At 43.1% G+C, this 13059-nt stretch overlaps 1 long non-coding RNA gene and 1 other non-coding gene across 2 annotated transcripts in view; both read right to left on the reverse strand.

Moving 5' to 3' along the window:
* Window positions 1–3076: 3076 nt before the first annotated feature.
* Window positions 3077–13059, reverse strand: part of LOC132022527 (uncharacterized) — a 21969-nt gene continuing 11986 nt past the window's right edge. The window contains exons 2-3 of the long non-coding RNA XR_009405605.1: window positions 3949–4059; window positions 3077–3761 (exon numbers count right to left, since the gene is read on the reverse strand). This is a non-coding gene — a long non-coding RNA (uncharacterized LOC132022527). The remainder of the gene's footprint in view (window positions 3762–3948; window positions 4060–13059) is intronic.
* LOC132009481 (U6 spliceosomal RNA) lies at window positions 8378–8481 on the reverse strand. The gene has a single exon (XR_009401954.1). It is a non-coding gene; the product is annotated as a U6 spliceosomal RNA (small nuclear RNA).

Consider the following 13059-nt stretch of genomic DNA (forward strand, 5'->3'; position numbering starts at 1 on the left):
CCCTGCCTGCCTCTTTCATTTGCTGTGACTTCCAGTTCTCACCTCGTCTTACCCTGCCTGGAATGACACATGGACGTGTCTGTCTGCACTGGCAGGCTGGCTGGGAGCCCCGGTGGGAAGAGCATGGCAGGGCTATCTTGGCTGCCCCGTATCCCAGACCCCCGGCACAGAGCCCGACAAGAAGAGAATCAGTAAATGCTTGCCAGGTGTACGCATGCCTGCGGTCAGTCTCATGTTTATTTCGCCAAGAGCGGGGATCCCAGACGTCTTCTGAGTTCATGGGGGATCCGGAGGGAAACTCTTGCTTGCCGGCTGCCTCACACAGATGTATGATGGAACTGAAAGCAATTTTTGTGAAAGCATTCTCACGAATACATTTTTTTTTTAGATTTTATTTATTTATTTGACAGATAGAGATCACAAGTAGGCAGAGAGTCAGAGAGAGAGAGAAGAGGAAGCAGGCTCCCTGCTGAGCAGAGAGCCTGATGCAGGGCTCTATCCCAGGACCCTGGGTGGGATCGAAGGCAGAGGCTTTAACCCACTGAGCCACCCAGGCACCCCACGAATACAACATTTTGATTGAAACAAAGATTTGATTGAAAATAAATATTCCCTAGTTGCTGTTTTTTTCCCCTGTAGTGTCAGCTGTTTAATGCTCCATAAGGCAATTTTCAATCCTATAAAAGTTTTTAAGGATTTTTGTGCATTTTCAGAACTTTTCAGAGCTCCTCCCCCCATTTGTAATCTGTTTTAGCCTACTTTTACTGCTTTTCAATATTTGTAGTGTTTGAAAGTTGGAGCGGCCTAAGGGTCTAATTGATGGGGGACTACTTGGGACCACTGACTTAGACCTCAGAGGAGGAAAGCCATTGGGGCCCTTTGTTGGGGTGCTCATTTTTTGTGTGTATGATAAGTTGAGGCTCTAAGAAAGAAGGGGCTTGTTCAGGGTCATACAGCGAGAGGACAGTGAGGTCTAGAACCCAGTGTCCTGGCTCCTGGCCTAGTACTCTTTCCCCTCTGTTCCTGCTCCAGGTATGAGCAGAAATGGTCTCCAGGTGAAATTAAATCTTTTCATGTCTCTATATTCTGATGTTTCTAAATGAATATAAATTGCATTTGGCAAAAGATAAAAAACAAAGAGTAAAAGAAAGAATTTTAAAAATCCTATTAGGGGGCACCTGGGTGGCTCAGTGGGTTAAGCCTCTGCCTTGCTCAAGTCATGATCTCAGGGTCCTGGGATTGAGCCCTGCATCTCGCTCTCTGCTCAGTGGGAAGTCTGCTTCCTCCTCCCTCTCTGCCTGTATCTCTGCCTACTTGTGATCTCTGTGTGTCAAATAAATAAATAAAATCTTTTAAAAAATCCTATTAAAGGCATCACCTGAAGGACCCACACCTTCCTCCCTCCACCACACACACACACACACACACACTGGTTCCACTGCCCGCCTATACAGCATTGTCTCTTTTAAGAGAGTGGTCTTTAGGGACATTCTGGCTCAGACTTATGATCACAGAGATCCCAGCTTTGAGTCACAGGGGCCAGGAAAAGCCAGTATATTCTGGGGCACATATCCCTGAAGTCTACCCACCAAGATGGAGTAGATGCCAAGCAGAGAGAGGCAGGCCGGGAAGAAGGGCGTGAGCCCTAAGGAGCCCCAGCAGAGGGCAGCAGGAAGCTGGTCCAAAGGCTCTTAGGAGTCCCCTGATTAAGGAATATCACCAGGGGCCTGGAGGCTCCATGGAGGAGAGCTTAGGTCAGGTTCTGAGGGACGGGAGTGGAAAAGCTAGTTTAGGTTTGTGTATGGGGATGGCCCCTTTAAGCCTGGGGAGACAGGAATTAAGAAGTCAGAATTGCCAGAGGTGAGGACAGGGACTGAAAGCTCTAGGCAGGCTGGGAGGGACCGTCTGTTTTATGGGAGCAGCTGTACTGTTAGAATAGTGCCTGGAGGGCGCCTGGGTGGCTCAGTGGGTTAAGCCGCTGCCTTCGGCTCAGGTCATGATCTCAGAGTCCTGGGATCGAGCCCCGCATTGGGCTCTCTGCTCAGCGGAGAGCCTGCTTCCCTCTCTCTCTCTCTGCTTGCCTCTCCATCTACTTGTGATTTCTCTCTGTCAAATAAATAAATAAAATCTTAAAAAAAAAAAAAGAATAGTGCCTGGAATACACATTAAATTAGTATTTGCTAATCAAATGCACACATGGAGATACTGTTGGGCGCAGGAGGGAGGGAAGGGCAGGGATGGCAAATGTTTGAGTGGAAGATGGCAAAAGGAATTTTTTTTTTTTAAAGATTTCACTCATTTATTTGACAGACAGAGATCACAAGGAGGCAGAGAGGCAGGCAGAGAAGAGAGAGAGAGGAAGGGAAGCAGGATCCCCGCTGAGCAGAGAGCCTGATGTGGGGCTGGATCCCAGGACCCTGAGATCATGACCTGAGCCAAAGGCAGAGGCTTTAACTCACTGAGCCACCCAGGCACCCCGACAAAAGGAATTTTTTACTTGTTGAGCACCTGTTTGTGGAGCACCATGCCAATAACAAGCTCTTCAAGTTCATGATCTCTCTTTTCAAGTTAGTTTTTTTTTTTTAAGATTTTATTTATTTATTTGACAAAGAGAGAGCATAAGCAGGCAGAGCTGTAGGCAGAGGGAGAAGCAGGCCCCCCACTGAGCAGGGAGCCTGACGTGGGGCTGGGATCGTGGGGCTGGATCCCAGGACGCTGGGATCATGACCTGAACCGAAAGCAGGCGCTTAAGTGACTGAGCCACCCAGGTGCCCCTCCAATTAGTTTTTAAATTGAAAAATAGTACATTCTTAAGGGTAAAAAACACGAAACAGGGGTGCCTGGCTGGCTCAGTCAGTTAAGCATCTGCCTTGGGCTCAGGTCATGATGGAGGGGGGGTGTGGATTCTGGGATAGAGCCCCCAGGTGGGACTCCTGCTCAGTGGGGAATCTGCTTTTCTCCCTGCCTCCCCCCCCCCACTGTTCGTGCTCTCTCTCACACATAAAGAAATAAAATCTTTAAATAAATAAAATTAAAAATATAAAATAAAACAAAAATTTAAAAATAAACCTCCCTCTCATAGCAGACCCTCAAGCCTCCTCAGAGGCTGACAGTGTTTTTTGCATATCTTTGTAGAACTTTTATGTATGTTTTGTGGGTCACCAGCTCCCTGCCATATCTCTCTGAACCCGCAGGCTGAGAGCAGAGTGGCGTTTCTCAAAGCGCGGTCTGGGACCACCTTCAACAATCATCTGGTGGGGATATCACTTATTAAAATGCAGAATCTGAGGCCTCACATAGCTCACCATAACCAGGGTAAGGGCCAAACCTTACCCTGGGCATTCTTTTCTTTTCTTTTCTTCTTTCTTTCTTTCTTTCTTTCTTTTTTTTTAAATTTTATTTATTTTTCATAGTAATCTCTACTCCCAATGTGGGGTCCAACTCACAACCCGAGACCATGAATTGCATGCTCTTCCAGCTGAGGCAGCGAGGCACTCCCCTGGGCATTTCTGATAGCCATCAACGTTTGAGAAGCACTGACCTGACCCACACAATCACTACATGAGGGGAGGGTCCAGATAGTTCTGGGTACAGGAACTTCTGGGTGGTTCAGTTGGTTAAGCACCTGCCTTCAGCTTTGGTCCTGATCCTGGAGTTCTGGGATTGAGGCAGGGTCATCAGGCTTCCTGCTCAGCAGGGAGTCTGCTTCTCCCTCTCCTGCTCCCCCTGCTTCTGCTTTCTTGCGCTCTCTCTTCTGCTCCCTGTCAAATAAATAAATAAAATCTTAAAAAAAAAAAAAAAGTTCTGGGTGCAAATCGAGGCTCCATTATGCCCTTATCTTCTGACCTTGACCTTGGGTACAGCATTATAACTTCTTGTCTCAGTCAGGCTTCCATAACAAAGTACCTGAGGTTGGGGAGCTTAAATAATAGAAATCTATTCCCTTACATTCTGGAGGCTGGAAGTCTGAGATCCAGGTGCCAGCAGGATGAGGCCTTTCTTCCTGGTTTGCAGATGGCAGTCTCCTCCATGAGTCCTCACACAGTCTCTCCTCTGTGCCTGTGAAAAGATGGAGAGAGGGAGGTGGGCAGGGAGTGGAGCACAGGGAGGGGGTCAGCACTCTGGTCTCTCTTCCTCTTCTTTTTTTTTTTTTAAAGATTTTATTTATTTATTTGACAGAGAGAAATTACAAAGTGGCAGGCAGAGGCGGAGAGAAGCAGGCAGAGAGAGAGAGAAGGAAGCAGGCTCCCTGCTGAGCAGAGAGCCCGATGCGGGGCTTGATCCCAGGACCCTGAGATCATGACCTGAGCCGAAGGCAGCGGCTTAACCCACTGAGCCACCCAGGCGCCCCATTCTTTTCTTTTAAAAAAAAAAGATTTTATTTAGGGACGCCTTCGTGGCTCCATCGGTTAAGATGCTGCCTTCTGGGGCACCTGGGTGGCTCAGTGGGTTAAAGCCTCTGCCTTCGGCTCAGGTCATGATCCTAGGGTCCTGGGATCGAGCCCCGCATCGGGCTGTCTGCTCCGTGGAGAGCCTGCTTCCTTCTCTCTCTCTCTCTGCCTGCCTCTCTGCCTACTTGTGATCTCTGTCTGTCAAAAAAAAAAAAAAAAAAAAAAGACACGGCCCCCTTTAAAAAAAAAAAAAAACAAAAAAAAAAAAAAAAAGACGCTGTCTTCTGCTCAGGTCATGATCTCAGGGTCCTGGGATCAAGCCCCGCATCGGGCTCTCTGCTCAGCAGGGAGCCTGCTTCCTTCTCTCTCTCTCTCTCTCCTTCTCTCTGCCTCTATGTGATATCTTTCTGTCTCAAAAAAAAAAAAAAAAAAAAAAGACGCTGCCTTCTAAAAACAAAACAAAACAAAAACAAAAAAACAAAGACGCTGTCTTCTGCTCAGGTCATGATCCCAGGGTCCTGGAATCAAAACCCGTATTGGGTTCCTTGCTCAGCGGGGAGCCTGCTTCTCTCCGCCTCTGCCTGCCACTTTGCTCACTTGTGTGCTCTCGTTCTCTCTCTCTGACAAATAAGTAAATAAATAAAGTCTTTAAAAACAAAGATTTGATTTATTTGAGAGAGAGGGAGAGGCAGACGGAGAAGGAGAAGCAGACTCCCCACTGAGCAAGGAGCCTGATGTGGGACTCGATCCCAGGAATCTGGGATCATGACCTGAGCAGAAGGCAGACACTTAACCGAGGAGGGCCTTGGACAGGTGTCGAAAGGTGTGTTCCAGTCAAGGTTATGCTATGTAACTAGTCACACAATCTTTGGCAACCCACTTGCCCTCTGTGGGCCCCAATGTCTTCATCTAAAAATGGGGATTAAAATCTCTTGCCTTGCCCACCTCCTAGAGATGCTGTGATCAGAAAGGGGAGAAAAGTGCACAAACCTTTGTTTTAAATCCATCCTATAGGCCATCCTCTCAGAACCAGCTCAAACATTAGTAACTGTGCTCTTGAGAATCATATACAACTTTAAAAAAAATCAATTACTTCGTTTTTATTAACTGAAAATTTTGCTATGATCGGGCCATAGGCTGGGGAAAATTCACATTTTTAAATTTATTTTATTTTTTTAAAGATCTTACTTACTTATTTGACAGAGACCCCAAGTAGTCAGAGGGGCAGGCAGAGACAGAGGAGGAAGCAGGCTCCCCGCTGAGCAGAGAGCCCAATGTGGGGCTCGATCCCAGGACCCTGGGATCATGACCTGAGCCGAAGGCAGAGGCTTTAACCCACTGAGCCACCCAGGCATCCCGCAACTAGGTAATTTTAATGGGCAGTAAGGTCTATAGGTACATGAAAGGGTGAAATGAAAAATCTGTAACAGTGCTGTCCAGTTAAAATATAACGTGAGCCATAAAGGTGAGGAAATACTCGTGACTTAAAGTTCTGTAGTAACCATTATCTTAGTAACACATTTTACATCACCTAATACATCCAAAATATGATTTTAACATGTAATCAACACAATTATGAATGAGATATTTTACATTTTATAGTAAATCTTCAAACTCTATTGTGCATTTTATTTTATTTTTTTAAATATTTTATTTATTTATTTGACAGAGAGAGATCACAAGTAGGCAGAGAGGCAGCTGTAGTTCCTAGGGCCAATGACTACTGTTTTGGGTAATGCAGAGCTAGAATATACAACATAAATATTTTTTGCTTATAATTCATTGGATGATGTAGTTGTGAGAATTTTAAAATCTTACCAAGACCCTTAGAATGGATGCATCACTTTCTTTTTTGCTTTGTGTTTTTATACTTACACGTTTAAATTTGAAATAAAGTTGTTACAATACTCATTATCTCTCAGTGAAGCTTTTCAGTTTTCATCAAATAGATTTTATACATATATGTCTTGCATATATTTTTCATTAGGATTATTCCTAAGCTTTTTGTATATTTGCTACTATTGTAAGGGGGAGAGTTCAGTAACTGGTTATTGAACTATGGATTTTGTGACATTATCTTGGTCCTGGACTCCCTTATAATTCTGAGTTTGGGGTTGTTTTCCACATTTAAAGCATAGTGCCATATTATCTGCAAATAAGATAATTTTATTTCCTTCTCAGCACATAAATCTCTTATTTCTGTTTAGTTCTTATTATACTGGCAAAACTTCTAAAACAACATTAAATAATAGTGTCACCGTAGGTATGCTTGTGCTTTTCTTTTGAATGTTTTCTTATTTTAATGAGAATGTTTTCAAATGTTTCATTGTTAAGAATGCTTCTTTTTTTTTTTTTATTTTTTTTTTTTTTACAGATTTCTTTTATTTATTTAAGAGAGAAACTGAGAGAGAGAACATGCATGTGCCCAGGAGCAGGGCAGAGGAAGAGGGAGAAGCAAGCACATTCCAGACTGAACAGGGATCTTGACTTGGGGCTCCATCCCAGGACATGACCTAAGCCGAAGGCAGACGCTTAACTAACTGAGTCACCCAGGTGCCCCTTTTTCTTTTTTCCCCTCAAAGATTTTATTTATTTATTTGAGAGAGAGAGAGTGGGAACACAAGAAGTGGGGAGGGGCAGAGGGAGAAGGAGAAGCAGACTCCTGACTGAGTGGGGAGCTTGAACCCAATATGGAGCTCCAGGCAGGGTTTGATCCCAGGACCTGGAGATCATGACCTGAGCTGGAGGCAAATACTTAATCCACTGAGCCACCCAGGCACCCCTGTTAAAGAATGTTTCTATCTGTCGGAGAGAGATACTCTCAAAAGAAACATTTCGTTATTTGTAATTTGTAATTTTCTAATACTTTTTTTTTAAAAAGATTTTATTTATTTATTTGTCGCAGAGAGAGATCACAAGTAGGCAGAGAAGCAGGCAGAGAGAGAGGGGAAAGCAGGCTCCCTGCTGAGCAGAGAGCCTGATGTGGGGCTTGATCCCAGGATCTTGAGATCATGATCTGAGCCCAAGGCAGAGGCTTCTGTGAGACCCCCAGTCACCCCCTGTCATTTTCTAATACTTTTTTTTTTAAGATTTTATTTATTTATTTGACAGAGATCACAAGTAGGCAGAGCAGGAGGTAGAGAGAGAGGAAGAAGCAGGCTCCCCACTGAGAGGAGAGCCTGATGCGGAGCTCAATGCCAGGACCCTAGGATCATGACCTGAGCCAAAGGCAGAGGCTTTAACCCACTGAGCCACCCAGGCGCCCCTTTCTAATACTTTTTTAAAACTTTTTGTTTTTAGATAATTATAGGTTACAGAATTTTGCCAACACAGTAGAGAGGTCTCTGTTTACTCTCCACCCAGTCCCCTAGTGGTTCTATCTTATGTAACTGCAGGACAATAGCAAAAGCAGAACACTGATACTGGTACAATGTATACTTCTCCAGTCATTGTAACTGCTTGTGTAGCCACCATTGCAATCAAGATACAGAACTGTTTCATCACTACAAAGACCTCCAGCATGCCATTTCCTTATGGCCACATCTTTCTCCTCCCCACCACCATCCCTAACCACTGACAACTGACAAACAGTTCTTTCTCTATAATTTTTTTTTAATTTTGAGAATGTATGATATTAAATAATATGTAACCTTTTTAAAATTGGCTTTTTCATGGGGCACCTGGGTAGCTCAGTGGGTCAAGCCTCTGCCTTCCGCTCAGGTCATGATCTCAGGGTCCTGGGATCGAGCCCTGCATTGGGCTGTCTGCTCAGCAGGGAGCCTGCTTCCCCCCACCCCTGCCTGCTTCTCTGCCTACTTGTGATCTCTCTCTCTCTGTCAAATAAATAAATAAAATCATTTTTTAAAAATTGGCATTTTCAGCATAATGCCTGGAGAAACATTCAAGTTGTTGTATCAATAGTTTGTTCCTTTTCATTACCAAGTAGTATTCCAGGGTACAGATATACCACAGTTTTATTTTTTGTTTTCAATATGGAACACTTCAGGAATCTGCATGTCATTCTTGTGCAGGGAGGGTGCTCACCTCGGTAGTGTTCCAATTTTAGTGTATGTCCTGCTGAAGCAAGCACTATACCACAGTTTTTGTTAACCATTCACCTATTGTGGAACATTTTATTTGTTTATTACAAAAGTTGCTGTGACCAATCAGGCACAAGTTTTTATGTGAACATATGCTTCATTTCTCTGAGATAAATGTCCGGTAGTAGTATTTCTGGGTCATATGGTAAGTGAATTTTTATTTTTTAAAGAAACTACCAAAACTATTTCCTAGGATTGCTCTAAGATTTCACATTCCCACAATAAACTGTAAGAGATACAATTTCTCTACATATTCACCAGCATTTGATATTTTCACTATTTTTAATTTCAGATTCTAACATAATTTTAAAAATTAGTGATGGTTTTATCCAATATGTCTTTTGGCATTTATTGAGATAATTTCATGGTCTCTCTTATTGGTTTTCTTGATGAATGACATTATTTTATCCCTAAATATACATACACTTTTTTAAAAACTTTATTTGACATACACACACACACACACACACACACACACAGAGCGTAGCAGAGGGAGCAGCAGGCAGAGGGAGAGAGACAAGCAGACTCCCCGCTGAGCAGGCAGCCAGAATCGGGGCTCCATCCCAGGACCCTGGGATCGTGACCAGAGCTGACGCAGACACTTAATGCCGACTGAGCCACCCAGGTGTCTCTTTACTTTTTTTTTTCCTCCAATGTTATATTTTACTTTTTGCGGGGGAGAGAATAGGAGGAGGAAGAAAAGGGGGAAACAGGGTCCCACTGGAATCTCTAAGGTGTATGAGACTCGTGGTACAAAGATGGGAGGAGATGGCCAGGCAGATTGGATGGACGGCCTCCAAGACTTTTTTTCTGATTTCTATACTCTAATGAAAATGATATGACATCTATGTACGTGCCTAAAACATGATATTCAGTAAACGTCAGTTGCCTTTTCTAGCAGGGTTCTCCACAGGCTGGGTTGTACTTAGACATCATCATCCTTCTCTTTCCAGGAATGAGGCTCACCTGGGAACTAGGGCACTAAGAAAGGTAGTAGTTTGGATGATTCATTTGGTTCGCTGGCTCAGTGCAGCGTCCCCCTGTCTCCCTGTCCTCCCCACCTCCCCACTCCACTCTGCCAGGGATGGGCTGAGAGTATTTTCCCAAATAGCGGCCCTGGGGTCTTGCCAGCTTTTCCCAGCAGATTCTTTTTTTTTTTTTTTTTTTTTTTTTTAATTTTTTTTTTTTTTATTTGACAGAGATCACAAGTAGGCAGAGATGCAGGCAGAGAGAGAGAGAGAGAGAGAGAGAGGGAAGTAGACTCCCTGCTGAGCAGAGAGCCCGATAGGGGACTCGATCCCAGGACCCTGAGATCATGACCTGAGCCGAAGGCAGCGGCTTAGCCCACGGAGCCACCCAGGTGTCCTTCCCAGCAGATTCTAAGTATAGGCCCATGGGTTGCAACTCTCCAGGGCACAGTCCTCTCCTTCTGGTGATGATATTTGTACAGAGAGATGCAGATATGTGTGCTGATTTTGCTGGCTGTCTTCAGGCTCTCAATAGCCTTGCTGGGCTCAGCCTCTTAGAAATCTGCATCGTTCATTCACAGCTAGGGTCCAGTCTCTTTCTTGGAGTCCTGCTCAATGTGTGTCAGAGTTGGGAATCACCTTGGAAATGAAGACACCTAGCTCGGAGGCCTTTACTTCTTAGATGTTAAATCCCAACTGAGCCCCAGGGGGCTTCTTCAGTATGATGAGTGGGGGCAGGGACTGGGTCAACTCATTGTTGGCATACCCTCTCCTGAGGAGGAAGCCTGGGGTGGGGGTGGGGGGTTCTCACAGGTGGGTAGGAAAACTGGCAGGTAGACATCATAGAGAATCTAGCTGTCCGTCCCTGAGGCCCCGCCAGCAAGCCTCAGCCATCTCAGGCTTCGCTCACTGCCAATTCCACATACCCGTTTTATTTTATTTTATTTTATTTTTTTTAAAGATTTTATTTATTTATTTGACAGACAGAAATCACAAGTAGGCAGAGGCAGGCAGAGAGAGAGGAGGAAGCAGGATCCCTGCCGAGCAGAGAGCCTGATGCGGGGCTTGATCCCAGGACCTTGGGATCATGACCTGAGCCGAAGGCAGAGGCTTCAACCCACTGAGCCACCCAGGTGCCCCCACATACACGTTTTAAAGGGAAAAAATATCAAACAGTACAAAAAGGAACACAACGAAAAGTAAGTTTTCCCATCCCTGCCACTGAAACAATCACTTTACCTGTTTCTTGTGTTTTCACCTACTATTAATGTTTGTAGTTATATTTATTCATGTATTAGTTTTATGGAGATAAAATCGACATACAACATTGTGTACGTGTAACAAGTACAACATGCTGGCTTGATGCTTACATATTGTGAAGTGATTGCCGTCATTGCATTAGTAACACCCCCATCACCTCACATAATTAGCATTTCTTTTTTGTGGTGAGAATATTTAAGACACGGTCTCTTAGCAACTCTCAAGTATATACTACAGTATTGTTAACTATAATCACCATGCCGTATATTAGGTCCCCAGAACTTAACACTGGATGTTTTGTACCCTTTGACAACCTCTTCCCACATCTCCTACTTTCTGGCATCCACATTCTACTCTCTGTTTCTGGGGGTTCACCTGTGAATTTAGATTCTTCATATAAGTGACATCACACAGTATTTTTCTCTGATTTATTTCACTCAACGTAATGCTCTCAAAGTCTATCCATGTTGTCACAAGTGGCATGTTATGACTGAATATATATCTATATTCTATACGAATATTCTATATGTTCTCTATGTATGTATATTCTCATATATATCTCTATATATTTCACAACTTCTATATCCAGTCATCTGTTGATGGACACATAGGTTGTTTCCATATCTTGGCTACGGTAAATCCAGTTCGTGCAGTGAATATGGGAGTGCAGACAGCTCTTTTTTCATTTTCATTTCCTTTGGACATATAACCAGAAGTGGGATTGTTGGATGATATAGCACTTCTATTTTTAATTTTTTAAAGTTATTTGAAAGACAGTGAGATTACGAGCAGTAGGGGGGGAGCGGCAGAGGGAGAGAAAGAGAGAGTCTCAAGCAGACCCCCCACTGAGCCTGACATGGGGCTCAATCTCATGATCCTGAGATCAGGACTTGAGTTGAAATCGAGTTGGTTGCTTAGCTGACTGCACTATCTAGGTGCCCCTATTTTTATTTTTTTATGGAAACACTATACTAATTTTCCATAATGGTTGTACAAATTTACATTCCCCTCCTAGTGCATAAGGTTTCCCTTTTCCCCACATCCTTGCCAACACTGATTATTTCTTGTCTTTTTGATGAGAGTCATTCTAACAGAGGTGAGGCGATATTTTGTGGTGGGTTTGATTTGCATTTTCCTCATGATTAGTGATGTTGATCATCTTTTCACATACCTGTTGGCCATTTGTGGAAAAATATCTATTCAGATTTTCTGCCCATTTTTAATTTGGCTATTGACTTAGATGAGCTCCTATATTTATATACTTTGGATATTAACCCTTTGTCATCTTTATGACTTAAAAGTATTTTTTCTTCCATTTGTAAGTTGCCTTTTCATTTTGTTGATTGCTTCTTTTGCTATGCAGAACCCGTTAGTTTGATGTAGTCCCACTTATTTATTTTTGCCTTTGATGCTTATGCATTTGGTAGCATATCTGAAAGATCATTGCCAAGACCATTGCCAAGGAGCTTCTTCTCTATGTTCTTTTTTTTTTTTTTTTAAGACTTTATCTATTTATTTGACAGGGAGAGAGAAAGAGAGAGTGCACAATTAGACAGAGTGGTAGGCAGAGGGAGAGGGAGAAACAGGCTCCCCACTGAGCAGGGAGCCCAATGCAGGGCTCGGTCCCAGGACCCCAGAATCATGATCTGAGCCAAAGTCAACCACTTAACCAACTGAGCCACCCAGGTGCTACATCTCTAAGTTGTTTTTTGTTTTTTTTTTTAATAGGATTTCAATGGTTTCAGGTCTTAAGTCTTTAATCTATGTTAATTTTTGTGGGTAGTGTAAAATAGGGATCCAATTTCCTTTTTTGGGGGGATGTGATTATCCAGTTTTCCCAACACTATTCACTGAAGAGACTGTCTTGTCCCCATTGAGCATTCTTGGCTTATTTTGTCAAATATTAGTTGACAATATTTGTGAGGGTTTATTTGTGGGCACTCTATTCTGTTCCATTGGTCTATTTTTATACAAATACTACACTGTTTTGATTACTATAGCTTTGGAGTATAGCTTGAAATCTGAGATTCTGCCAGCTTTGTTCTTTTTGCTCAAGATTGCTTTGGCTATTCAGAGTCTTTTGTGGTTTCATAAGAATTTTAGGATTCTTTTTATAATTTCTGTGAAAAATGCCATTGGAAATCTGGTAGGGATTGTACTGAATCTCTAAATGGCTTAGGGTTGTATGGACATTTTAATGATATTATTTCTTCTAATCCACAAACACAGGATATCATTCCATCTATTTTAATAAATTCTTTTATTTCTTTCATTGAAGTCTTATAATTTTTTTAAATTAATTTTTTATTTTTTATAAACATATATTTTTATCCCCAGGGG

The sequence above is a fragment of the Mustela nigripes genome, chromosome 1, assembly GCF_022355385.1.
Source record: "Mustela nigripes isolate SB6536 chromosome 1, MUSNIG.SB6536, whole genome shotgun sequence".
NCBI classification, from domain to species: domain Eukaryota; kingdom Metazoa; phylum Chordata; class Mammalia; order Carnivora; family Mustelidae; genus Mustela; species Mustela nigripes.